The sequence below is a fragment of the Sciurus carolinensis genome, chromosome 7, assembly GCF_902686445.1.
Source record: "Sciurus carolinensis chromosome 7, mSciCar1.2, whole genome shotgun sequence".
NCBI classification, from domain to species: domain Eukaryota; kingdom Metazoa; phylum Chordata; class Mammalia; order Rodentia; family Sciuridae; genus Sciurus; species Sciurus carolinensis.
Window position 1 is genome coordinate 42,293,419 of NC_062219.1, and position 27,874 is coordinate 42,321,292.

At 34.8% G+C, this 27,874-nt stretch overlaps 1 long non-coding RNA gene across 2 annotated transcripts; it reads left to right on the forward strand.

Annotated features, from left to right (window-relative positions):
* The first annotated feature begins 208 nt into the window (after window positions 1–208).
* On the forward strand, window positions 209–27,685 carry LOC124988063 (uncharacterized). Of its 2 annotated transcripts, none has more exons than XR_007109346.1 (6): window positions 209–459; window positions 1,443–1,622; window positions 16,865–16,972; window positions 18,592–18,630; window positions 26,670–26,804; window positions 26,895–27,685. It is a non-coding gene; the product is annotated as an uncharacterized LOC124988063 (long non-coding RNA). The 2 variants fall into 2 exon arrangements; XR_007109345.1 differs by having other exon boundaries at window positions 26,739–26,804.
* Window positions 27,686–27,874: the final 189 nt, after the last annotated feature.

A 27,874-nucleotide genomic window follows, 5' to 3' on the forward strand; every position in this document is an offset into this window, starting at 1 on the left:
ACTCTCATCAGTACTTTTGCCAAGTGCTTTTTTGAACTCAAAAAAAAAAAAAAAAAAAAAAAAATTAGCCTTGAGCAACCCATAGGAGTGCCAAGGGACCAGACAAAAGAACCTGTTTGGTACTTAGCTCTCTCACAGCAACTGGGAGTTGTAGTTGAGTTATTTCTTGAATTTGTTCTGTGGGTTTGTATTTCAAATTCTCCAACTTTATTTGAGCAATTCTTTTATTGGACAAGATTCTGAATTAGATTGGATCTAATAATAATTGCACTGAGTCCAGTTAGAGACCTCAGTTAGGTATTATTTGAATGTGGGTTTCTCTAAGTCTAAGAAGCTTGAAACTTTATTTTCTGGGACACTGGTAATTTTATGCAAGATTACCAGTCCAGAATTGGTGTATGTTTGGAAAAATGGATTGGCCATATTAAAGACAACTTTTAATTACAGCAGCCACTGAGGGTAAGTTTTAATCTACATAAAATATCTCACTTGAAAAAATACTAGAAAAGAACAAAAAAAGCCAAAAACATCAAAAGAAAAAAATAGAATGCAGTCATTAACTGATGCACAGAGGCATCTCAAAAATTAAATAAATCAAAGATTGCCTCTAAAAGATTCCTTGTAAAAGGCAAATGAAATATACCTAAACTTTTGTTCCATAAGTATTAGTCACAAGCTTTAACCATCTGGGCCAGTAATCTTGTTTTATTGGCCAGAAAAACAATTCAGCTCCAGATAGTCTCTAATAAATTTGTAAGTTTTATGTTAGCATACCTGGTATGTAGATAAAAATTTTAAATGCAATCTATAACAATCTATAAGATATGTTTCTGTTTATATGTGTTTATATGTTACCTTTATGTAATATTTTCTACCTCTTTGTAGAATTTCCAAAATTAAATTGTCATAAAGCTCTATTTAATTAACTTTAATATAAGTTCTTACACAAATTATGTATTCCCTAAGTTCTTACAAGGATATAAACTAACCCAAACTATTTTCCAAGTTAATGTGTTTTGGAATAATCTTTGGGAAAAAAACATCTATATTGTGTCATTTCGATTAAAATAGTCATGTATTTTGAGTTGTGAGAAATAAATATAATATAGAAATGAAACTTTTTCTACCTAGGTTTATTAGTAAAATGAGCTGATATTATTTCTATAATACAGAATTATTTCAACAAGGAAAATACTGATTGCTAACTATTCAATGTCTCATTTTTATAAGCAATACTAGCAAAATTGCTAGTGACTTAAATAGATATAAGTAAGATAAAATTCCAATGTGAGAGATGTCTTTCCTATACCAAAATGTTTTATTCTTATGATGGACATAAAGTTGAGGCTGAGGGAAATCTGTATCAACTATATAATTCTCAGGCCTACCTTAAGGAAAAAAAAAGCTAAGAGGATTGAAATAATTTTTTTCTTCCTTTACAGTTTCTTATTAAAGAGAGACTGAAGATATTCGGGACAGTTATAAACATATTCTGTGACACATTGCAAACTGTACCATGAGAAAACATATACTTATAGAAATTATGATTCGTAGACTTCCAATCCACACATTGCTGGTGTGACTGACAGTTCACAAATTGCCAGTGTTTGCTTGAAATTAAGGTAACTAAGGGTTAAGAATTCTAACTAATATATATGTAATTAAAATTAATGAAAGTAATGAAGGAAACAACCCAATATGCAAGAATACAAAGAAGGGAAATGTACTTTTTAGGAAAGCTAAAAGGCACAAGGATGTTAAGGGAAAAAGAGGTTCATTTTTGTCTTAAAGTAGAATGACTAGTGGTTTCAAAATAAAAAAGAGGAAAGGTATGGGACAAAAACTGAATGGATATAAGAAAGTTCTAGATTTATGGAAGAGTAATCTTTGAAAATGAATTTTGTGTGTGATCAGTCTGGCTGAGATTAAAAGGAAAATGTAAGTTTTTCTAAAAATTGAACATTGATATCAAAAGTACATTGATGAGAAACTAGAAGTCAATTCTTTCTGATAAGCAACAGTTTTTCCTAGAGTATTTGTCTGCTCTAAATAGGGAAATAAAGGATTTTCTTTATATTTTAGATAATTGGACTAGAAAACAAAGGTTCTATTTCTATCAAGATGCTTTGCTTCACTTTGTCTTTATTAGGGCCTTCCTTATTTAAGAAAACTGAATTCTATTAAAGGAGCCAAGGGGTTTTAGCTAGAATTACAACTACATAACTTTCTCTATTTACCTTTGAAGTCTTTTTTTAATTACTCTGATTAAATGAATGCCTCTAGTGATTCTGTTTTAATCAAGTGTTTTAAACTCTTTGAAATTTTTGATAATTTCTCCAGAACAAATTTTAAAGAAATTTTGGTTAGGTATTTTTGGAGTATGAGTTCTTATGGGTTCCTAAAATATCACAAAAAAACTTTATTACTTCTCCTTATAAAAATCCAACTTTTAAATTAATTAAGATTATTTGATATGTTCAATTGCATGGAAAGCATTGTAAAATAATAAATGATATTTAGCTTTCTTTAAGTTATGTTGAGTATGAGTATATTGAATATGTAACCAGTGTGTGTTCCAGAAATTGTATGAATTTCTTAGAACTCTTGAGTGTTCAGGTATAACTATTGTCATCATTCTAATTATAATCTTAAAATATTGTATTTCACAGAAATAACAAAATTTCCTGTCAATTGCATTCCAATAAATTCTCATCAGATCTTTAACCATGGTCATTTAAAACCTTGTCATTAAGAGATAGTTACTTGTTTAATTTTGGTATCCTTCTGAAATCTATGCATGGAAGTATAAACCTAAGAGCTTCGTCACTGAGATCTATGGAAAGAACACTGTCAAGTGCAAAAGTTTTTAATGACATTGATATCATACCATTGAACTGGGTAAGAATTCTCAGAAATCCATTGAAGAAAATTATTGGCTCATTTAAAATATCTAACCTAACATTAAGTAGTATAGGAATTAATTTAGTATTAGGGAAATGCTTTAGGAGATTTTATGTCAAGTGAGTCAGCAATGAAATTGCTAAAATATACAAATTGAATGAACTCTAATCTTCCAGTCTAAGTTTTTAATTAAAGAGTTTAGGGCAGTTACATTCAATGTTATTTTTATTTTCTATCATTTTGATTTATTTCTAATTTTTAATTTGAATTAATTTCTCCCTAATTTTTAAAAAAATCTTTTAAATTTTATTTGTTCTAATTAGTTGTACATGACAGTAGAATGCATTTATACATTTTGATAGATAATTCATAAATGGAGTGTAATCTCTCATTTTTCTGATTATACATATTGCAGGATTACCTCAGTCATGCAGTCATGTTTGCACATGAAATAATAATATCTGTTTCATTCTACTATCATTCCTTCCCCCATACTCATTCCCCCTCCCTTCACTCCCCTCTACCTAATATAAAGTAACTCTATTCTTCAGGGAGAATATTAGTTTACTAGTTTTCACTTTTATTTTTCATTTCTTCTTCATGAAATATTTTTTGAGTATGTTTTATAGTGCAAGCTTTCTAGTTGCGAATTCTTTTAACTTTTGTTTATCATGGAAGGTTTTTATTTTATCATCGGTTCTGAAATTTAGTTTTGCTTGGTATAGTATTCTTGTCTGGCACCCATTTTCTTTCAGAATTTGGTATGTATTATTCTAAAACCTAGCTTTGAGAGTCTGAGTTGAGAAATTAGCTGAGATTCACATTGGTTTCTCTCAAAATATGACATGTAATTTTTCTCTGGCAGACTTGAAAATTCTATCCTTATTCTGTATTAAGCATCTTCATAGTAATGTGTCTTGGTGTGTGTCTGTTGTAATTTTGTGTATTTTTGGTGCTCTATGACTCCGGTATTTGAATCTCTCTCTCTTTATTGAAGTGATATATTTCTTCCTGTATTTTGTTTTTGCACTCCTCTCAGATCAATTTAACTATGGACATTCTAAACTCCTCTGACATTTCTTCTACTGTTGCCTTGATGGATTCTGTTATTGATATATTTTGGGTTGTTTGGGGTGATTTGTTCCCTTGCTTTTTCATGTCATTTGTGTGTCTACCCATCTAATGGGCATGGATCTGAGGCAGTAGAGTTTCTACCCATGGAATTATAGTGTCCCTGAAGGTTTCCAGTACCTCACCATTTAGAGGGAGACAAATAATAACAACAACCAATGTAAGCAATATACAGCATTAAACCAAATAGTTCCTGCTATGACATCTACAGTGTTAATCATCACAATAAACAAAAATGACATGATCAATTTTTACTCACAGTAAAAATGGTAAGCTGGCAAATGGATTTTCAATTTCAAATGGTGAACAAGGAGAGAAAAAAAGTGATGCAGGATGTGATGATTATAGGTAGGAGGATACAAATATAAGTAAAATATTAAAGGAAGAGTGAAAGAAAAATAAAGATTGGCAGTTAGCAGACAGAAAGAGAGAAAGAGAATCAAAGGGAACAGATAAGTAAGAAAAAAATATATAAAATAAAAATTAAAAAATAAAGATAAAAAATAAAAAAACTGCAATATACTAATCAAACATCCTAGTACTCAAAATACTGATCCATGAAAAATAACTTCCTTCAAAAAAGGCTAGAAATGAGAAAAAAGAAACAGATATGAATATTTATAAGTGTCCAAGAACCATTCAGGTCACAAATAAATAGAAAGAAGGAAAACAAAAAACTTAAAAGACAGAGAAAAAATTTTTGATGAAAATTTATAGAATTGATTCCATTGAAGTTGAAGATTTTGATCTTCCCTTCTCAGCAGTGTTTGGTGGGGCAGGCTGGAGTGTGATGTCTGCTCCATCCTCAGGGTGGGGTCACTGGAGTTCTGTGAGAGAAAATTCCATAGACAGTGCTCCTGGAGGTAAGGTTTATCTTAGGTAGGTTCCAGGTTATTCTTGAATGGTGATTGAGCTGAAGATTTTGAATCAGCAAATTTTCAAGACTCAGAAGTTGCCAGTCCATGCTGGAAGACTACACCTCAGGGATCTCCCCTAGGTTCCACTCCTGGAGTGGAGAAGCCAATCCTTAGTCCACTCTGTCACCTGCAACCCCATGTTTCCTGATTTCTTGGGTTCAGTCTCCAACCAAACTTAATCATGCCTGCCCATGTCCTTTCAAATTCCTGGCTGAGCGCTTCTCTCCCAGCTAGTCCTTCAAGTCACTGGATTGGAGGGAGAGAGGGGAGCCGAGTGGATTTCCATGAACTGCATTCCCCTGTGTAAACCCCTCTTCACATTTCATTTTCTCCTGGTCATTTAGGCACACTCTATGCTGTGCAGCATTGGTTTCCCAGGCCTGTATTTTCAGCCAAGTTCTGGTTTGCTAGAAATTTCTGACAGCTGCTGGTCTCAGTGCTGCAGTTGCAAAATGGTTCCTCCTTCTGTCCTCCATGTGCAGCCAGGAGAGATGCAGCTTCTTTCCCACACAAGGATGTGCAGCATGCCTTTCAGTTTATCAGATATCAATGTCTTTGATATCTGATCTCTACATACCAAACATGCCTCAGGCCTCCTAAAAATGTGGATTCCTTTAATTCCCTATCCCTCCACTTTGCTCACTGGGGTACTGCTCTGGCTGGTGCTGCTGCTGGTGGTGGCACTGGCAATTTCTTCTTTATTTTATTATAGACAACCTCTTGAGTCCCCATCTGCTTCATATGTCCAGTATTAATTCCCAGTAAAGTCCCCCCACCATTTTTTTCCACCTACCTTACTGAGAAGCTGCCTATCTGCTTTCTTGGTTTCACATCAGGGAGCAACCAGGAGAGCAACCTCCTCTATTCCACTATCTTTAAAAAAATCCCCCTTTTTTGAGTTTATTTTTTAAATAGTTTTTTAGTTGTAGATGGACACAATACTTTAATTTATTTATTTTTATGTGGTGCTGAGGATTGAACCCAGCGTCTCACATGTGCTAGTTAAGTGCTCTACCACTGAGCTACAATCCTTAACCCCTTCTTGAGTTTTTAAATTTTTCATTAGTAGAAACTTTGCACTCCATGACTCATCACAAAATAACTAAAAAAAAATAATAATAACTAAAAAATAGTGTGGTGACTATTCTAAAATTGCTAACATGGTTTATAACCCATGTTTGGTTTGTTGTAAACCCATAGTTCTGGTACGACAATTAAAATCTCAGGTAGTATTTTTCTGGTACTGATTTCATCACATGAGTACTTACAGATGAAGTTCATTCATTTGATACCTTCAATGCAAATTTTCTGGTTTATGGAATCTTACCATGCAGAAGATTGATGCCATAACAGTCTCTAACAGGCTGTTAGAAAATGTATTTTATTTATGGTGCACTCCTGGAAAAATAGCCAGTGATATGGTACTTATATCATTGGATACTCAGTCCATTTTATTCATATGCACTTGATAATTTCACACCTTCTTGTTTATCTGTGGCTGATTTTTGTAATTTATTTATTGGTTTGAATGTGGTGTTTGGACTCTGCTTCTCTGCCTCTGGAGTTTCTTTTTAAATTTCATGTGATTGTCTTAGTTTTGAGTTCTTATATTACTTAATCTATTTTCTTATTAAATCATTCTGTAGTACAATATACTTTTGGGGAATGATCTCTTCATTGGGTTTGTTTGATCATTTGTCTTTCCTAAAATATTTTCTTCATCTGGCTTTTACATATCATAATCTCTGGATTTTCTTCTTTGCTTTTCTGTTGGTGGTGGGGTGTGTGTGTGTGTGTTTGTGTGTGCACATGAACATGTAGTTCCTTCAGTTAGCTTATGCTTAATAGAAGCAGCTTTGAATAGACCTCCCACTGGACCTGATTTAGAGAGTGTGTGGTTGTAATTTGCCTTTAATCACCATATCGGATACCTGTTCCTCATTCTAAGTTAAGTTTTAGAGCCATGGTTTAGCAATTCAAACCACATTTCAGAGCCTATTGGTGGGCAAAAGTCAGGCAAGTCATGATCTTGCTAAGACTTGAATGTAGCCTTTGTTGAGTGACCTGGCCCTCATTTCCTCATTTGAGATTTTTGTCCTGTGTCAGGTTGGAGTTGTGCCTTTTGTCCTATGGCAGTTGATTTTGGGATTTCAAATTATTTTCCCAATTTTGATTGAAGCCTTGTAAAATGGTGAACTCAGGCAACTCTGCTGCATTTGCTTAGAGTTCACGACCCAGTCGCTAATAACACTCTTGAGGATTTCATCATGACTTTTTCTGGTTGCTTATCTTGTTACTGATTATGTGGTACTTGTGAGATTTGTGAGCTTTTGATTTTTTTCTTCCAATACAGCTTTAGAGGCACTGGTTAGGAGCTCTATTTTGCTAGCCATAATCCTGTTTCTTTCCTTGGCCATGGAAAGTGCTTGGAGTTGTCTCTGTATGGTTGCTGCTGGTGAATTTCAAGGTGTTTTTACTTTTTATTTTCCCGTTGTGATTTTCATCAACATTTTGCAGGTAATCTGTAAACTGACTTCATTCTGTCATCTATGCCTCAGAGTCTACATTTTAATTTTAATTTAATTTAATTTTTTACATCTCAACCATCATTAGGTTTCTGAATACACTGACAAAAGCAAATTACATTTTTGACTATTTCTAGAGATAAAAGTTGGTTAAAGACCGTTATTCAAAGCCATCCAAGAAATTGGCTATATCCTTTTCCTTACCTGACCTGATAGAGCTTCGGGTGTGCAGTCCTTTGTTTTTGGATTATAAAGCCTAGTCTCTTTTAGAAACTATGCAATTAAATAAAGATCAGCATTTACACTAATCATTTATAAACATGTGATTCATTTAGTTAATATTTTAAGAAATTTAAATGAATTAAAATTTAACTGCACCTGCCTTGGATACTTATGTATCCATTGCACAAAAAAGTCATTTCAGTGTTTGGTATGAATGCCACTAGTTGAATTCAAAGTAAAAAATTGAGATTTGATTTGCTATTTCAATCATTATCCTTATTTATAATATTGTTACCTATTTTAATGTTCCAGAACGATAATATTCTTTGCACTTTTGGCCTTTTAAGCCTTTTTGGCACACTACCATAGTCACAGCTACTTGTGAAACTGAGTCAAGAGCATTGCTTGAGTCCATGAGTTGAGTTTAAGATCAACTAGGCAACACAGGGAGACCTTGACTCAACAACGATGATGACAACAACAACAAAAGAAACAATGACAAAAAGTTCTTCTTTTAGATGAAATTTGGTTTTTATGGTTAAGCAGTATGAAAGAAAGGAGTTTTAGATAAAAATCATTTCTATTCATTTAATAGTAGAACGGTTGTTGTTTAGCTGGTAAGTTCTGGTGTGGGCTGAATCTATGTTTTCACTTTTGAGGTTGTGTCACTGATACATAGATTAAAATGAAACTAGAGTTATGACTTAAACATGTTTTGTGTTTTTGTTCATTTACTTGTAGTACTGAGAATATCCAGAGCTTGGAGGTAACCCCACGTTGATTTACTTGCAAAGAAAGAGATTCCAATGCCAGATAGAGGTTTGGATCCAATTTGTTGTATTTTATAGAAACTATGATTTATAACATGATGCATTAAAATGCTTTTATGTTTTGGGGAGGAACATTATGTGTGTGCATAGTTTCTCCCCTTACATATAATCTACCTGGGAAAATATATAGTATGAAAAAACAAATCACATCTGTGACGTCTTTGTTTAATGATTAACATCTACATTAAAGTGGATACATAGCCCTCCCCTCTGCTGCTGCTATTGTTAAGGCTGAGTGCCTGGAACATGACAAGACTGAGAGCCGCATTCCCAAACATCTCTCTCTTGCTACACTCTCATTAGCCATTATCATCTGCCTTGTGTACTTGCATCACTTATCTCTCAGAGATGCTTCTTATTTCTGTCTCTATGTAATTAACAATCACACTCTGCCCTTCACAGTTCTAAGTAACTCCATATTTGCACTTCTTACATTATGTTTAAGAACCCTCTTTCTCTTCTGTTATTATAAATACCATTTTTCCCCATCATCTTTATTTTTATACAGTAGTTGAATTTTTTCAGCTTTAGGTTTATGACATTGTTTCTTATTTTTAAGGTTATACCATACCTAAATGGTTATTTAATATGCAGAATATGATTATTAACTTATTATTTCTTTCCATGATATCTTTGAAAGTTTGAGTAAAGAAAAATGATCCTCCTTCCAACACAAGTAGTGTGTTAGTAATGGAAATTGTAACAGGGTTCTGAAATCCTTCATACCAAATTCAAAAAACATGGTGTTCAAAGGGGAGGAGACACAATGGGAAGGAAATAGTTAATCTTTAATGAAATTCCAGGTGAGACCAGTGATGATTACAAAGAGAGATGAATAGACAAATTGAGGATGTTCATTATATTTTCCTCCTCTGTGCTTTCTTTTTTCACTTTCTTTTAGCAAAGATGTATTATGTGATATTGTTCAGAAGGATCACATCATTGGTGGTAGGTTGAAGACAGAGAGTCCTTGGTGCTATGTATATTGGTGAAAGGGAATTCATTAGCTTGTATATTCTATTAGGCATTTAGAATTAGTAACTGCAATGGCGGAATTGATTGATGTTCTAAACAGAGTTGAAGTAAAGCAGAAAGTGAAGAACAATTACCTAAAAAAATCTTAAATATGGACATCCTTGGAAGCATTTAAGAAAAACTATCACCATTTGGCAGTGAGAGGAAGAGTAAATTTGGGACTAGAACCAGAAATAATTGACAGAGCAACTCAGCACCAAGAAGTTTCAACTTACGCGTAAACCACATCGCTATGCCAAGACTAAAGCACTGATTGGGAAATAATGGGATCTGATAAATATGTTGAATGATCTGGACTGATGTCCACAGAAATATTGAAAAGTATGACTCCTCTGAACTATGAATTTGCATAGCTTCCCTAATAGAAGCTAGCTCTTTTTAGCTTGCTTGAAAATGAAGCAGAAGCCTCTTTCCTCAACGAACCACCTTAGGATTTGCTCCTTTGTCTTCTTCTAACTGCTAGAGCCAGAGCTAACTATTATAGCATAACACAGCTGAGGACATGCAGGACCTGGCAATTCAGGGATGGATGGCATTCCCTAAATGTTACAGGACCTGCCCTGAATAAACTGGAAAGAACAGGGAGACCATAAATAGGACTGCTTTCTGAGGGTGCTTGGTCAAGGTGGCAGGAAATAAAGGAATAAGGGAGAGTTTATTGACTTAGAATAGTTTCCTGGGATATAGAATTAACCAGAAGGGTATTTTGGAAATATCTTTCTACTAGGATGATTTCTAGATGCATGGAAAAACCAATGGCCTACACAAGGAGTTTAAAATTTTTGACTGCTCAGAACAGTTAGTAAATGTTTTTGGCTGTGTGGGCCAGATGGTGTTTGTTTAACGATTCAACTCCGCATTATAGTGGAAGAGCATCCATAAATAATACATGAATGAGAATGGCTGTATGTGTTTCAATAAAACTTGATTTACAAACACAGGTATCAGATTGGATTTGGTCCATGGGCCATTGTTTGATTATCTCTGACCTATATTAAGAGAGATTGCAACAACAAAATTTCCATAAACTACATAAAAGTACTTTAAAGAGAGATTAGGAGAGCAGCTAATGAGAGAGGGGATAACTATGTAAGCATAGAAGACTCACAAAAGGAATTTATTGTATGGAAAGGCTAGAAGGACACACTATTCACTAAAGCCGTCAAGAATGTACTGGTGGGCTTGGGTTATGGCTCAGGGGTAGAGCGCTTGCCTAGCATGTGTGAAGCACTGGGTTCATTCTCAGCACCACATATAAATAAATAAATAAAAATACATTGACAACTAAAAAATATGTGCTTGTAAGAGGGGCACCTACACAACTTAGAAGTTCAGTGGTGACTTACTTCAGCAGGTCAGGGATGCCATTGGGAAACCAGTAGCACTATGAATGAAGGGCATACTGAAGCAGTGGGTGCCAGGCAGCAGCATTTGACTCAGGAGTCAGGTATATATAATTATTATGAGTGGCAAGGTTGGAGAAACAGCTTAGCATCCTGAACAGAAAGAGGGTCATGATTAATAGACATGGTATCTCTAGCAGTAAAATAAGTGGATAACTGATGATTCATTACTCAATCTATATATAAAATTTAAGGGTAGATTATCTGAAGGCTAAGAGCAGTTGACCCAAGTGAAAGTCACGATCACTGACCTTATATATTTATTTGCTATGATGTGGGGGATTGAATCTTGGCTTCATGCCTGTAGGCAAGAGCTCTACCACTGAATACGACCCAACCTCCATGATCTCTATTTCTGCACTTAACTAGTTTCACACCTGGATTCCAGCTACTAAAAGAGAGGCCAGATCCTCAAAAGGAAGGGTTCTGCAATGCCACGACAATGTAAATGGTAATATGTCCCAATTCCCTCCCCAAAGGGACCCAGAGGTGTTTACTTGGGTAACTGTAAAATGGGGAAGGACAAATGCCACACATTGTGAGACTGTTACAGGGTTCAGGTTGCCACTGTGATGCCCCTTTAGAGTGGCAAGTTAATCAAATGCAGTAGGCTTCGACTTGGCTCCATAGACTCAGTTGGTAGTCATTACCCTGGCCCCTGAGGGTACACTTGGAATAAACATGCTTGGTATTTGACACATTCCCTACACTGACTCTTTGTCCTTTGGGATAAGAGCATTGTAGTAGGAATCGTGAAATGAAAACATCCAACCCTGCCTACCCACCCCCCACCTCTTATTCGCTAATCAAATAGTAAATCAGTTACAATACTTAAACTGGGGATGAATAGTAGTGATTAGCATTACTCTTAAAGACACACACACAATGCAGGCTGGTGGTTTCCATCATCTTTTATTCAGTTTACCAGTTTGATTTCTGTAATACCCTGAAGGATCCTTGGGAGATAGTAGACTACCACAAACTCAAACAAGTAAGATGCTGTTGTGGCAGATGTGACATTATTGTTAGGGTAAACTAACACCACCTCAGATATACTGTGGTATTGATCTGGAAAATGCATTCTTTCCAATATGATCAGGAGAGAGGATCAAAAATAGTTTGCATTCTCATGGAACCGATTACAAAATGGTTTTTGGACTTTTGTCTAAAGTTATGTCAATTATCCTGTACTCTACTACCCACACTCAGCCTGCCTGCACTTCTCCACACCCATGGACAAACGCTTCAATTCGTTTTCAACCTCTTGGCATCTTAACCTCTGTTACTTATTAGCATTGTGACCTTCTGTGTGATATATACTTTCCCTAGGTTTAACTTATAGATGGGACTAATAATTATGCCTCAGCACTAGTGAAAGGATTAAATGAGATAAGTTTTGTGGTACAAGTTAGGTTACCATAAACAATAAAAGTGACTTGGATTTTGTGAAATGTAATCAAGATCTGATCAAACAGAATATACTACTTCAAGTTGCAATAACACAGAAATGTAATGGAGAGAACTGCATTAAATAAGACACAATGAAGACCTAGAAATTAGCAATAGAAAAAGTATTCTTTAATACTAGAAAAAGTATTCTTTAATTAGCAATAGAAAAAGTATTCTTTGAAAGGAATGAAAGGTGTTACTGGAATGTAGGGGTTGGGTTGACATGATAGAAACTGAAACCATGGTGAGTTTTTCTGGTGGGAGCTAAAGCCAAAGAGGAAATGTATCCTTTATCAAAAGAGCTGACCAAAGTAAAGACTGGAGAGAGAAATACTAGGGTTACTCCCTTCCTCTACCCTCTACTGTCTTACCTCTCATAGGCCAGCAGCCAGCTGACATGAAGCCAGAGAAACACCACCTGCAGAGGTTGTCCCAGAACTCAGGAAGGATCTGAAGCCAACAGTGTTTTCATCTATAAAAAAAGGTCATGACATTAAGCCACATCTTTGTGGGTAGGGTTTCCACAGTGTGGACAGGCATTCTCACTATCAGCTCTTCTGCAGTAAGAATAGTCTTGATTTAGGATGTGAGGAAATGGAAAGGCAAACTAATATAATAGTAATCAGCAACAGAAAAAGGATGAATTGTGGGTACTTGCAACCAACATGGGTTGTTTCCTAACTGAATTTTAAATGTAATATTATAAGTGAGAGATGCTGGACAAAAAAGACTACATATTGTGGGATTCCATTAAGATGAAATTCTAAAAAAGTCAAAATAAGAGTTATAGAAAATCAGTGGTTTCCAATGGCTGTGATGTGAAGGGAGAAAATTAACTGAAAGGAGTATAAGAAAACATTTTAGGGTAATGAGAGTTTTCTGTATTGTAATTATGGTGGTGATTATGGAACTGCTGTATTTCTTAAAAGTTGTCTAATGGCACACTTCAAATTGGTGAATTATATTTTATTAAATTATAGCTCAATGAAGCTGACCAATTTAGCAACTTAGATCCTTTCTCAAAATAAAAAATAAAAAGTGTTAGAAAAAAAAAGTGTTGGGGATGTAGCTCAGTGGTAAAGCACCCCTGGATTAAATCCCTAGTACCAAAAAGAAAACAAATGCTCACTAAAAAAATCAAACAGAAGTCATACAAACACACATGTATGTGTTTAAATTCATGCAATATATAGATAATTATATATATTAGGCATCTATATGATTTCATTTTCTAAAAAAAGGAGGGAATGACTAATTATTTAAAATGCAAACTTCCTCTTCCAAAGTTGCTAACATTCTCTGTTCTCAAAATCTCAGGTGAATTGTAATCAAAGAGAGACTATTGATTCTCTAATCCATAGCCTAGTTATGCCAGAGAAATCAAGGACTGATTTCTTTCTGTCACATTTAAAACTCTGGTTCTAACAAAAGAGACACATCCGGGTGATTGGGTATATTTTCTATTTTTCAGATTTTCATTGTGAAAAAAATAGAGTATATTATTCATAGGAGACACACCTTTAGCACTGATATCAGGTGCATCATAGATTAATTGTCTGCAATGACATCTCAATAGCAAACAACTTAGAAGGAAAATGACTCTGTCAAGAACTCAGGAGTCTATATATAAAGTTTGGGGAAATGATTTCCAGAATCAAGAAACTAACTCTATGATCTCCCTGCAGAGAAAACTTGAAGCACTTTTACCTAAAATAGCAAAGTTGCATTTCTAAATTATGGAAAATGACAAACACATTGAAAATCTGGAAGAAACTTCTCAGAAGATTAAAACAAACCTCACAAAGTATTGTGTATAGAAGAATGCTGATTTAACTAAATATCATGATAAAAAAAGATAGGTGGTACAATTTGAAAACATAATGCCAGGGACTGACAGGAATTTGTGGAAACACTGCTTAATAGAATTTTGGCAAGACTGATGAAGGAGATGGTCACAGTTTAACATCATGTGGTACTTACTTTCAAACACTGGTACTACAGATAAGATCCATAATGCATGATTGAAGATACTCTGCAACTAGGGTAAATGATGATAGGGATGGATTTGAACTTCTGGGTTCCTTGGAGCTCAACCTAGAGATGCAGACTTGAAGGGGGAAGTGCTTAAAATCCCAAAGAAGGTATTGTTATTGTTTCCTGTCAGTAAAACAACAAGATGATCTTATCTCCTCTGACATATTGAAGGATCACAAAGACTGCTAGAAGGGAGAACTGCTGACATGACACAGACTATGATCTTGCCTCTGAAATAAATATGAATGAACTTTTCTGTTTGCTAGAATGGGGGTCACTGATATGAAGGTTTGGGCTAACCTTACTTTATCTGTTGGGTATAGTCACATCCTTTGGGAGTTTTCATTTTCTTCGTAACTCACCTTAGTCACAACAGAAAGAATTAGTAGTTTGTGTTGTAGGTTTTTAGCTATTTAAAATATATCATTACATGCAAACATGAAGGGTGAACTTTATGCAATGTTATAAATGCTGAATAAAATATTTAATTGTTCCTGAGTTTCCAGCATGATGAAAATATTTTCCAATGTTATTTTGAGGTCTTAAAGCTGTATTTAATTAGGTGAGTTGGGATTTTGCCAATGGAGTTTATAGGACTTTGTTATGACATTAGGATAGCAATATAATGGGGAGTTAAAATGTTATTTCTCAAGCTATAATATAGAAATTTGATATGCATAAAATTTTATCATACTGAAATAAAGGTCTGTTAAATTAGACTGTAACTTTAATCTAAGTGGCCCAATAAAGGAATGTTAAATCAGTAAATTATTCATCACTCACAACAGGTTTTATTGATTAGGAAAAATAAAGTAAATTTTATCAATGGATTCTTGTTTCAAAGTCTTACTGATTTTGGATTATGATTTTAAGTGCATTGTATTTTATGTCATTATTTTCCATATAGTTCTGTTTTCTTTGAACACATAAAGGTTGTATATGAGGATGTCAAACAGGAAAACAGAATGAATCTTGGAAGGTATTTGGGGAAAACCTGTGCTGCAAAGCTGAACAGATGTACAGAATGTGTTTTAATTCCTCAAGGCTCTTCAGATGCCAGTTAGCTTATGTTTCTGGACACTATCTGTCAGATCACATTGACTATCCCATGTTTATATTCCTGGGGATTGACTTCATTAATGAAGGACATGCCACAACCTGAGGTTATCTGCAGTGAAGATAACTTCTTCAGGCTTCAGCACCTGAAAGATGACGAGATGACCACTTCTTAACTGGGGAGATCATAGCTTGGGGCCATGGTGTGAAGGCTTTAAAAGCAAACTGAAAAAAACAACTGGGCACACTTTGGAACTTTCTGGCAAGTATATACAATCAACTGTAACTATTTCAGGGTACATTGAGGAGAGGGAGCTCTGGACAGCTGCTGTGAGAACTTGTGCACAGAGTTCTTATCTTACAGCAAGCAAATGCAGAACATCTTCCTGTCCATAGGGAGAATGATGTTGGACTGGAGTGAGTGCGTAGAATAGAAAATATGTGTTATAGAAATAACAAATAGGAGACAGGACTAGCAACACATATTTTGATCTCACTTGTGGTTTTGTGTTCATACCTCGTACTGTTCCATGTGCTAAAGGCAGTCAGACTCTAAATTCATCTATTATATTAGATTTAACTTCCAAGAATAGCCTTCAAAAATAAGTGTCTCATGTATACTCAAATTGGGAATGATCACTTACTTAAAACAAGAACTAGAATATTTAATATGTTGTCTAATGTCTAACTTTATCTGAATCACTGTAGATAACTCTGGGTTTAATCCATTTAACCCATTTCTCTGGGTCTTTTTATGCTTTAGTATTTGACCAGGCTTCTTGTTAGAACAAACAACTTTGCTTAAATGATTGGTGGCTATGGGTGCATGGGAGAGAATCCTTACAGACACTTCAGGAATACTAAAATTTAGCATAGTTTGAAATACTTTCCTATAAATTATAATGTTCTGATGAAAGTCATTATTTCATTATTTTAAATAAGGGAGCATGAGCACTCCACTGAATCTAGAATAACACAAAAGTTACTATTTGACATTTCTATGGAGAAAAAAAATTCATTTTCATATAAGTTTTTGTTTTGTGGGTTTTAAAAATTTTATTTTTTGATGTAACTTAAAAATGACATGTTTATTTACTATACATTCATGAACTCTGCTATGGTTTGGATCTGGAGTATACTCTGGAAAACTGTTGAAAGCATGTTTTCCAATAGAGCAAGGTTCAGAGGTGGGGATTTTAGGCAAAGACTAGGGCTCTAACCTCATCAGTAGGTTGATTCATTTTCTGGATTAATCCATTGATAACTGGATGGACTACTGGGTGATAACCACAGGCAGATTAGGTGGAAAAGTAGGGTCACTGGGGGCCTGACTCCTTCCTCTTTATCACTCTGTTTCCCAGTTGCCATGAGATGAACAGCTTTTCTCTGCCAAGCCCTTCTGCCATAATTGTTCACCTCTGGCCCTGATCAGTGGAGTTGATCAACCATCGACTGAAACCTTTGAAACTGTGAGTCCCAAATAAACTTTTTCTGTTGTTCTTACCAAGTATTCTGATCACAGCAAAAAACCCAGAAAACAAAACAAAAAACTAAACTAATACAAATCTACAAGCACTAGTTTACTGTGTTTCTTAAGGCTAAATTTTTATCTAAATTTAGCTACTGACAGTTTTTTTCCAAAACATTTTAGAACAAAACATACTCTCGAAAACAAAAATTCAGATCCTAATTCTATTGCATTGTTTGGGGCTTAATTGCATTTTAGTTTATTGATTGAAATGTATTTACCCTGGAGATAGCTATTCCAATTTTATAGCTTATATTTGCTTGAGTTTAAAAAAAAAGCTTTCAAAGTTTCAGGTGTCTTTTATTTATATATAAAAATTAAAACAGTTTTCATGAATATTTTGCCAAATATTCTGCATCCTTGAGGATTAGACACATACCTGTATGTACATACAATATGTGTATCTGGTTTATTGAATGGCGTCATGTGTTGGAAACTACCATAAACCTTTCATTTGTTTCCCAGTCACTGCCTTCAATTATTTTCTGTTGACATGACAATCCTGTCATGTAAAAATACCTTGGCAGAGGGGATTCAAGATGGTGTATTAGAAGGAGGCTGGATTTCCAGTTGCTCTGGGACTTGGGATTCAAGTAGTAGGAGTATGCTTTCTCAGTGAAGAGGGTGAAAGAGGGAATTCACTGAAATTCAATATTGAATGGAAGGTGTTTCTTAGATTATGATGCGTTGGACAAAGAACGAGAAAGAGTACACTGGAGCCAAGCCAGTTGTAGCAGTGGCAGCAGCACCCATTCACCACAGGGGGCAGGGATAACACAAACAGAGATAGAAACACAAGAGACAAACTTGGCATGGAAAACGCTGGAGAACAGAAAAGCAGCCTGGACTTAGCTGATCCAGAGACTGCTTGGCAAATTGGTGTTTGAAAAGTACTCTGTGTTTCTCAATGGCAAGTGGAGAACTGAGGCAGGGAATCATTTTGAGGAGGCCACACTGCAGCTTGCTGTTGCAGAAGAATGAGAGATCATAGCAAATATTGCCATACTGTCCTGGCATCTGCCTATCGTGTGATCTAGGGTGTACCTAGCAGAACATGAGTAAACCATGTACAGAGAAGGTCGTACCCAGTAGAATTCAAATTGGAGATACAGACGGGAGGGCAATTTGATTTCCCCCTGAGTCTGGCTGCTCACATGACCGTCGGAAGAGTGTTAGGAAATTGAACAGGCAGGTGTGACTACACTCAGGGACATGGTCTGGGAGGGCTGAATCCATGGGCAGCAGAGTTTGTGAAACCTGTAGAGAATTGGCTCCCCTGCCCTTCAAGCGGAGTTCTCAGGGGGCTCCTAAGATCCAGACTCACAGCAGAGATTTGGTGTGTGCTGATCTAATCTCTCCAGAGCAGTTATCACACAACAAAGTTCAAAATGCCTGATTAGAAGTATACCCCAACTGACCAACCTCCTATGCCACACCCTGGAAGTGCATCAATCTGATCTGTCCAGACAGAACTCCAATCAACAGTACTTCCCATTTGGTCCTGTCTTAAACTGGTGAGAAGGGAAGCTTGAAAGCTATTTCAACTATCTTCTGTTTTAGGTCACTCCAACTGGAAGCTTGGTGAGCAATACCAAAAAGGTAAGGGTTTAACAACCCCTAACTCTTGCTCTTGCTAAGGGTTGCCTAGACCAAGAAAAAAAAAAAAAAAAAAAAAAAAAAAGGAAAGAAGGAAAGTTGGGCAGAAACATGATCATCCTTGTTAAAAGTTTTGACCATCTCAGTAGAGACAAATTTTTCATAAAGAATCATATTTTCTCTTTTTTTGTGTGTGTGTTCTTGCTGTGATGACTTGTTTTGGTTTTGTTTGTTTATTTCTCTTTCTCTTCTTTTCCCCACCTCTAATAGTCAAATTCTCCTGTTCACTCATTCTCACTCCCTTTAATTACTTTTTAAAAAAATTTATTTACTTTTTTCTTCTTCTTTATAGCCATCACTGGCTACATCTCTTCTGCTTTCCCTCTTTGCATATTTTGAACATTATAAACTTTCTCTTAATTTCCTACCACATTTTATTTTCTCTTAATGAACTGTATTTTTACCATATTTTAGAATTACTAAGTTTATGTAACTTCTGTCCCCACCATTCCTGTTTTTGCAATTATTATTATTGTGGATAGCATAGTTGACACTTGCTGTTTCATGCCAGATCTAGTTTACATTTATTTTTGCTTTTGGCAGTTATGACCTCATCATTCTTGTTTTAGTGGTAATTAGTGTTGTAGATATGATAGTAGGTACCAAGTGTTTATTTTAATACTGCACATTGTGTGCTTCTGTATCCGTGTGTGATTCCTCCTTTTTTGTGAAGTGCTGGGAAACTATAGGGACAGTACAAGCTCGCAGGGTAGAGATTCTACTGCTTAGTTAAACCCAGTCTAGATACAATGCACCTTGCTTCACACACAAATTATCCATGCTCAAACTTCACTGACACTTTAATACAAAGATCAGAAGAGACAAAAACTCCAAAGTAATGAACAGATGCCACAGAGAAATGTCTAGGGATGGGACCTCAGGTGACATTCATGGAAATTCACTTCTACAACAAAAACAAAGAATTAACACAGATTTTGTCCTCTACACCTATGAGGGGTCTTAACCTATATCACTTTTACATATCCCTTTAGAACATGCAGTTGTTAAGTGAAGAAGAGCAATCACAGAGGATGTATCCCACATACCCTGCTGTACACAATACAATAGCTAGATCTACAATGAGAACCCCGCTATTTTGATACTCATAGGAAAAGTAGAATCCTCAAGCTCAGACACAGTTTATACTGTATCTAAAAGGAAGGCCCACCCAAAATAGGGGAAAATAAATCCATTCCAACAGATCCATAAAACCTGACAAAAAAGTTGGGAGTTCACCAGTAAATGACTCCAAAGATATGGAAATGGATGAAATATCAAATAAAGAATTCAAAAGAACAATTGTAACAATGATCAATGAATTCCAAGAGAACACACACACAAAAAAACAAATGAATGAATTAAGAAAGTCAGTCCAGGGTATGAATGAAAAATTGTATAAGGAGGTAGAGATATTGGAAAAGAACCAAACAGAAATCTTGAAAATGTAAGACACAATAAATCAAATAAAACACTTAGTTTAAATTCTCTCCAGTAGAGTAGAATACACTAAAGACAGAATCTCTGAGCTAGAAGAAAAGGGATTGACCTTGAACATTCAGACAGTATTAAAGAAAAGAAAATAAGTAACCATGACCATAATATAGAATAACTCTGGGACATTAAGAATCATTGAACTCAGGAAATAATATCAAGAGTTAATAAATGGGATGGTATAAAATTAAAAACTTTTGCACAGCAAAGGAAATAATTAAGAATTTGTAGATTGGGAGAAAATTTTGCTAACTGCTTTTCTGACACAGGATATATAAATAATTCAAAATCTTACCACTAAAAATGAAAACAATTATAAATGGGCAAATGAATTAAATAAACACTCTTTTTTATGGTACCCAGGATTGAACCCAAGGATGCTCAACCACTGAGTTAAATCCCCGGCCCTTTTTATTTTTTAATTTGAGACAGTATTTCCTAAAGTTGCTTAGGGCTTGCTAAGTTGCTCAAACTTTCAGTCCTCCAGTCTCAGACTCTTGAGACACTGATATTACAGGCATTTATCATCATGACTGGCTAACAGACACTTCTTAAAAGAAGAAATACGAATGGTTGAGTATATGAAAAGAGGTTCAACATCTTTAGCAATTGGGGAAATGTAAATGAAAACTATACTGAAATTTCATTTCATTTCTTGCAACCATCAAGAATACAAACAATAATAAATGCTAGAGAGGATGTGGAGAAAAAGAAACACTTTTATGATATTTGTGGGATTGTAAATTAGTACAACCACTATGGAAATCACTATGGAGTTTCCTCAAAACATTGGAATTGGAACTACCACAGGACCCAGCTACACCACTACTTGGTATTTGTCCTAAAGAATTAACGTCCTCATATCTAGTGATGCGTGCATTCCCATGTTTATAGCAGTAAAATTTACAATAACCAAACGAGGTGCCCCATCAATAAATGAATGAATTTTAAAAATGATGTTATATAGGGTTTTCTTTGGCCATAAATAAGAATAAAATTATGAATTGAATGAAATTATGAATAAGAATGAATTTTGCAGGAAGGTGAATGGAGTTTGAGAACATTATGCTAAGTGAAACAAACCAAACTCAGAAAGTCAAGGATTGCATGGAGAAGCTAGAGTGAAAAAAGGAAAAGCAAAGTTGGGTGAGAGCTCATGAAAATCATTAGAAGCTCATTGGAATAGAGAAAGGGACCAGGAAGTAAGAGGAGGGAAAGGAAGAAGGAAATACCAGGGAATGATATAGGCCAAATTATATTATTATATTGTGTTTATATATGAATATGTAACAACTAATCTCACTGTTATGCACAATTAAAATGCACAAATTAAACTGTGGGAAAAAAATAATAAGGAAAATATACCTTTGTCAGTCTATACTTTATGGCCACTTTCAAGTATAAAACATTATTTGCTTTAAAACATAAATATCAACTTTGTAATGCTCATTTTTTCACTCATCCCAAGTCACTTCATTGGAGAGATATAAATTAGAGGGGAAATTATTTTTTTGCACTCTATCCCTTTTCCTTTTTTGCTAAAGAGAAAGAGGGGTGATTTCCATTTTCTGTTTTTTTCATATAAGAAGCTTAGAAGTTGCCACTTTACATGTTAACAACAAGAAAAATCTGAGCAGACTGAGAAATCAGTTACCGTTTTGCATCCATATGAGAGTTGAAGACACAGGGCAGATTGATGTCCCCAATATGGGAGGGACAAATGGATGGATGCAAGGGAGTCACTGGAACATGGGCTAACTAGAGTAAACTGCCCTGGGTACAATTACTGGGGTAGGAAAAGTCTGAAATATAATTGATGAATTGCTGGAAGCAAAGTGTGAGGATGTCAGTTAAAAATTCCAGGGACCCAATTAGTGGTGGGGTCCCTGCACTTCTGTGAGTTTTACCTCCAACGATGTGACCAGGTTCTCACAATAAATATTGGGAGAAAAAAAAATTCCCCTTTGCTTTTTGGCAAGAAAGGGGATAAAAGACCATTTTGAACATACCAGAGAACTCTGTTCTTAACAAGGCTAGCTCTCAGGTGGAACTAATTTATCATAGCCTCACCCATTGGTATATTATCCAATACTACATGAATTGAGAGGGAGGCAAGTATCAACTTCATCCAATTGTAGTATTCCATGTTGAAAAAGGGAAATGCCTAGCTCTATCTCATTATAACCTTCTATATCAGAGTAGGAAAATACTGAACTCAAGGCTGGTCTAAGTAGCCTGTCTTAACTAAGGGGAAGTGGGATCTGACAAATACTTCATAGGTTCACTGAAAGACCAAAACTTCATTGTATGATCATAGACACTTCCTCTGTTCCCACATCTTACCACTACATTACAAAAGGCTTATTTTCATCAGTTTCTTTTACCCAGTACATCATATCTGTCCATTGAGAAAAAAAATGGTCCTACTAAAGAAGAAGGAAAAGTAATGAAAATCCATTATTTGAAAAGGCAGAACAAACAACATAACAAGACATGCATGGGAGGGCTGTTGAAATAATTATATTGGAAATTTGAAAAACAGTGATTAAGGTGCTAAAGTATGTAATTGACAAAGTATCACACAAAAACAGGTGGGCAATGTAAACATAAAATCATGTATCATAAGAAATAACCAAAAAGAAATATTATAAATCAAAACACTTTAACAGAAATGAAGAGTGTTTCTGATTATTAGACAGGGTGTTTCTGAAATCAATAACCTAAGCTTTTACCTTAGGAAACTTGAAGAAAATAGTAAATAAAATCCAAATTAAACAAAGTGAAATAAGAGATTAGAGTGGAAATTAAGGAAATTGAAAATATGAAATCACTAGTTAAAATCAATTAAACTAAAGCTGGTTCTTTGAAAAGATTGGCGAAAGTAGCAACACTCTACTCATGCTAACAAGGTACTAAAAAGAGAATAAAATTGCTAGTATTGAACAGGAAGGAGGGGACATCACTATAGATTTCATGGGCATAAAAACATAATAAATATTATGAACAACTTTATGTTCACAAATTTTGCAACCTATATGAAATGCAATTCCTTGAAAGACACAATCTGCCAAAACTCATATAAGAATAAATACACAATTTAAATAGGCCTATGTCTATTAAAGAAATTGAGTCTATAACTAAAACCTTCCAAAATACCAGGCTTTTATTATTAACTTGCAAATTCTACCAAACATTTAAGAAAGAAATTATCCTGACCCTCTATAATCTCCTTCAGAAAACAGAAACAAATGACATGTTTCCTATCTTAGTCTATGAGCCTACTATTACCCTAACAGAAAACTAGACAAAGAAAATACAGGAAAAGACAACTATGGACCAATATCTTCAGTGAAGATAGATGAAAATCTTATTAGCCAAACAAAACCATGTATAAAAAGAATTATATACAATAACCATGTGATATTTATCCAATTGTGTTAGGTTGGTTTGACATTTAAACATAAATTTATGTTATCCATTAAACATCAACAGGCTAAAAAAGAAAATTCATATAAATAGAAACAGAAAAAGCATTTGACAAAACATAACACCTATTCATGATAAAAAATTACTCTCACTGCACTAGAAATATGGAACTTCTTCAAGTTGATAAAGAATCTCCACAAAAGAAGTATAGCTAACATCGTACTTATGAAAATTTAGAAGCTTCATCACTAAGATCAAAAGCAAGGCAAGAATGTTTATCCTATCTCACCATGCTTTTCAACATTATACTGTGAGTTCTAGCTAATGCAATAAGACAAGAAAAGGAAATGAAAAATATACAGATTAGGAAAGAGGAAATAAAACTATCTTTTTATAAACAGATGGCTTGATCATATGTTTAGAAAATCTGAAAGAAATGACAAAACCTCCTGAAACTAATAATAATTACAACAAATTTCTAGATATAGGTCAACACACACACACACACACACGTGCCAATCACCTTCCTGTACACCAACAATGAGCAGGTGAAATTTGTTATTAGCACTATCAAAAAAAATACTTCAGTTAACAGAAGAAGAAATATAAATGAGCAACAAATACATGAAAAAATGTTGAACATCTCTAGCAATTAGAGAACTGCAAATTAAAACTACACTGAGATTGCATCTCACTCCAGTCACAATGGCAATTATCAAGAATACAAATAACAATAAATGTTGATGAGGATGTGGGGGAAAAGGTAACCATTTCTACATTGTTGGCAGGACTGCAAATTGGTGCAAACCACTCTGGAAAGCAGTATGGATATTCCTCAGAAAATTTGGAATGGAACCACCATTTGACTCAGTATCCCACTCCTCAGTTTATCCAAAGGATATAAAATCAGCATATGATAGTGACACAGTCACATCAATATTTAGCAGCTCAATTCATAATAGCTTAGCTGTAGAACAAAACTACCTGCCTTTAACAGATGAGTGGATAAAGAAAATGTGGTATAGGTCAACAGATATTACTCAGCCATAAAAAATAATGACTCTATGACTTTTACTGGTAAATGGATAATCTGGAGACTATCATGCTAAGTGAAGCAAGTCAATCACCCAAAACCAAAGGTTGAATATTCCCTATGTTATATGGATGCTAACACACAAAAGGGGTTGGGAGAGGAAAAATAATAGTTTAGTATATTAGACAAAGGGAAATGAAGGGAAGGAGGGAGATGGAAATAGGAAAGACAATAAAAAGAATTGGATATAACTTTCCTATGTTCATATATGAATACATCACCATTGAAATTCCACATCATGTACAACCACATGAATGGGATCCTAATTAGAATAAGTTATGCTTCATCTATGTAAAATATGTCAAAATACACTCTACTGTCATATATATATAAAGAACAATAAAGATTTAAAAAAGAAGCTATGTAAAAAATTAAATAATTAGGTATATTTTAACAAAATATTTATGAGATCCATATGAGGAAAACTATAAAACTCCAATAAAAGAAATCAGAGATTTAAATCAATGGATATTTATTTTATCTTCATTCATAGGAAAACTTCAATTGTCAAATTGTTGGTTCTTCCCAACTTGATCTATAGATGCAACCAATCCCAATGAAAATCTCGGTATATTATCTTTTGAATATTAATGAACTGATTCTAAAGATTTATGTAGGGAAAAAGACCCCAAATAGCCAACAAAATATTGAAGAACAGACTCAGAGGACTACTACCTCAAGACTTACCATAAACTAAAGTAATTAAAGCAGTGTGGTATTAATGAAAAAGATAAATAGATCAATGAAACAGAATAGAAAGTCTAGAAATAGACATACCTAAATAGAGTCAACTGATCTTTGAAAAAGGAGAAAAGGTAATACAATGAAGCAAAAATAATTTTTTTCAACAATGGTGCTATGCTATAACAAATGTGCATCTACCTGCAGAAAATTTAGTCTAGACACTGACCTTACACCTCTTAAAAAAAGAAACACAAAATGGGCCATATACCTAAATATAACAAAACCACAGGGCTCATAGAGGATAACATAGGAAAATAGACCTCACATATGGCATGACTTTTTAGATACAATACCAAAAGTACGATCCATGAAAGAAATAATTGCTAAGCTGTACTTCATTAAAATTAAAAACTTTTGCTCTGTGAAAGTCAATTCTAAGGTGAAAAAAGATAAGTCATAGCCTGAGGGAAATATTTGCAGAAAACACATCAGATAAAAAATTGTTATCCAAAATACACAGAGAACTCTTAAAACTGCAAGTGAAAACAACCTATTTAAAAAGTGGGTGCAAGTCCCTAACACGCATCCCACCAAAGAAAATACATAGCAAATAAACATGAAAAGATGCATATCACATGTTAGCAGGGAAATGCAAGTAAAAACCATTATGAGATACCACAACATGCCAGTTAGAATAGCTGAAATCTGGAACACTGACAGCCTCAAAAGTTGGTGTAGATGTGAAATTACAGGAACTTTCATCTACTTTTTTGATGGAAATGAAAAATGGTTTGATGATTTCATATAAAACTAAAAGACCTCTTACTATTTGATCCAACAACTTTGCTTTTTGGTATTTACTGGTAGAGCTGAAAATGTAATGTCTACACAAAAACTTGCCCATGAAGGTTTATAGCAGCTTTATTCATAATCGTCAAAACTTGGAAACCACCAAGATGTCTTTTAATAGGCAAATGGATGAATAAACCATTGTACATCTACAGAATGGAGTATTATTCAGTGTTAAAAAGAAAGGAGCTATTAACCCCCTGAGGACACATGGTAGAAACTTAAATACATAGTACAGAATGAAAGAAACCAATCTGAAAAGTTGAATACAGTATGGTTCCAACTATATGACCTTCTGAAAAAGGCAAAACTACAGAGACCGGGGGGCGGGGGGACGGGGGACCAAATCGGTGGTTGCTAGACATTGAAGAAGCAATTAAAATACTTTATACGATGCTATAGTGACAGATACTTGTTATACTTTTGTACAAATTCATAGACTTTAAAGCACCAAGAGTGAATCATAAGGTACACAAGGAGTTTTGGAAACTATGATGTATTAATGTAGGTTCATCAAGTGCTACAAATGCACCACTCTGTTGGGGTATGTGGATAACGGAGAAGACCATTATTGGTAAGTATAGGACATACATGGAAAAATCTCAATTTCGTGGTGAACGTAACACTGCTCTAAAACAACTGGTCTTTTGTGTTTTCTTTAAAGGAGGAAGAAGATGGAAAAGGGTGAATGTCTCTTATGGAAACATATTTCCAGTCTTTTAGGCTTTTGATGCTCCTTTGGGTAACAGTGACTGATGATGGAGATCATCATTTATGATACATGTGTGAATTCCCTGAGGTTTCTTGTGCATGGGGCATGGGGTCTTCCCTTCCATGTTTCCCTGATGTGAGAGATCAAGTTGAATTTGACTTCTTCCTAATCACTACCGAAAGTCTGTCCCTGACAATTCATTCCAAAGTCTCCCACTCCTGGCATATGTAGGTGGCCATCTTACACTTCAAACTGGTAACATGATTCCAGAATGACTGCTTTCCATTGTACTACTGCCTCATGGTAGTAGTACACTCTCCAGAGTTACCTGCCTCCTTCTGTTCCATAATCTTTCTTGCACTCTCTTTTCTCCTTCCTTGTTCAATTCAATGCTGAGGAAGATCAATAAATCCACTTTTTAAGCTAATGAATATATATATATATTCATTCAAAAGTTATACTTTTGTACAAATTCATAGACTTTAAAGCACCAAGAGTGAATCATAAGGTACACAAGGAGTTTTGGAAACTATGATGTATTAATGTATTAATGTAGGTTCATCAAGTGCTACAAATGCACCACTCTGTTGGGGTATGTGGATAACAGAGAAGACCATTATTGGTAAGTATAGGACATACATGGATTTTTATATATATATATAAACCTTCTGTGAAAAAGTCTTGAATTTCCCTTACTTCAAAAATTTGTTTCAGGAATGGGAGTCAAAAAATAAATAAATAAATAACCCTTCCCAACAGCTCTAACTATTTTGTTACAATCTCCTCTTTCCATTCCTGCTTCGCTGGAGAGGGGGGCTATTTGTGATAAGTAACACTAGCAATGGACTCAGCTGCCACTGAACTCTGGAGGGACTCCAATCACTTGCAGTTTTCTTCAGTTTGTTTGGTCCAGGATAACCCCTGGTACTCAG